Below are 951 nucleotides of genomic sequence, written 5' to 3'. Positions count from 1 at the left end.
GGCCGGTGAGACGTGTGGCCGAGCTGTGCTCCCAGCTGAGGCCTTGTGCTGCCTGGCCCTTAGCCCGCTGGTGGCCATGGCCATGGGGAAGGTGTGTTTGGGACTGGGCTCACGCTTCTCACCAAGGCCTACGACAGCACTCAGAGAGCATTGGCAGCCAGCAGCTGGGCAGCTGCATGCCCTCTCTGTTGAGCAAGCTTGCTGCTGGTTTGTGAGAGCTCTGGGTCAAGGGCTTGGCTTGTTCCATCCTCTGCCCTTTTCTGTTCCTCTTTTATTTTTCCTTTCTCACGACGCTGATTTTGAAGTGCAAAGCAGCACTTGAGGCAAAGAGGACCCCATAGCCCAGAATGCTTTCTGCACCCACAAAAACCCTTCGCGTTTTATTGCCCCAAATTCATAAGGACTGCTTTTCAAAGGGAGGTAGTAAAAGTACCACGCTTCAGCAGGTTCCAATTAGAGACGGCCTAATCCAAAGCGCATTGAAGTCAATAAGAGACTTTTTGTCTCCTTTCTTTTGGGGCCTGGATCCAACATCAGTGTCAGAAATGGCATCTGCAGCACGTGCAGGCATTTTAATGCTGTCTCCGTACAGAAGTGCCAGGAGCCTTCCTGCACCATCAGCTCTTTGGTAACCGCTCTGCTCCACTGAGCATTCAGCCCTCCCCGACAGCTTCAAAGGGAAGTTACCAATTCATCTGTCTCACAACTAAGATGCCAGGTTCAGAAGTGAATTCAGATAAAAACACATCCTTATTTTTTAATCTGGAAAGAGATTTTGAAAGATTATTTCCATTTCCAACAATTGCTCCTCTTTCTCAGGAAAGACACTGTGTTCAGGCTAAAAAGAAGCCAAATCACTAGGTCTATTTTTAGATCTACTTATCGGGTGATAGACACCTTGAAGGTCTTTTTCTCATTTAGTGAAATCCGGACACCATTTGTAAATTCACC

The sequence above is a fragment of the Meleagris gallopavo genome, chromosome 1 (assembly GCF_000146605.3).
Source record: "Meleagris gallopavo isolate NT-WF06-2002-E0010 breed Aviagen turkey brand Nicholas breeding stock chromosome 1, Turkey_5.1, whole genome shotgun sequence".
In the NCBI taxonomy this organism is placed as follows: domain Eukaryota; kingdom Metazoa; phylum Chordata; class Aves; order Galliformes; family Phasianidae; genus Meleagris; species Meleagris gallopavo.
The sequence above is the reverse complement of the archived record's forward strand: the minus strand, read 5'-3'. Positions refer to the sequence as shown.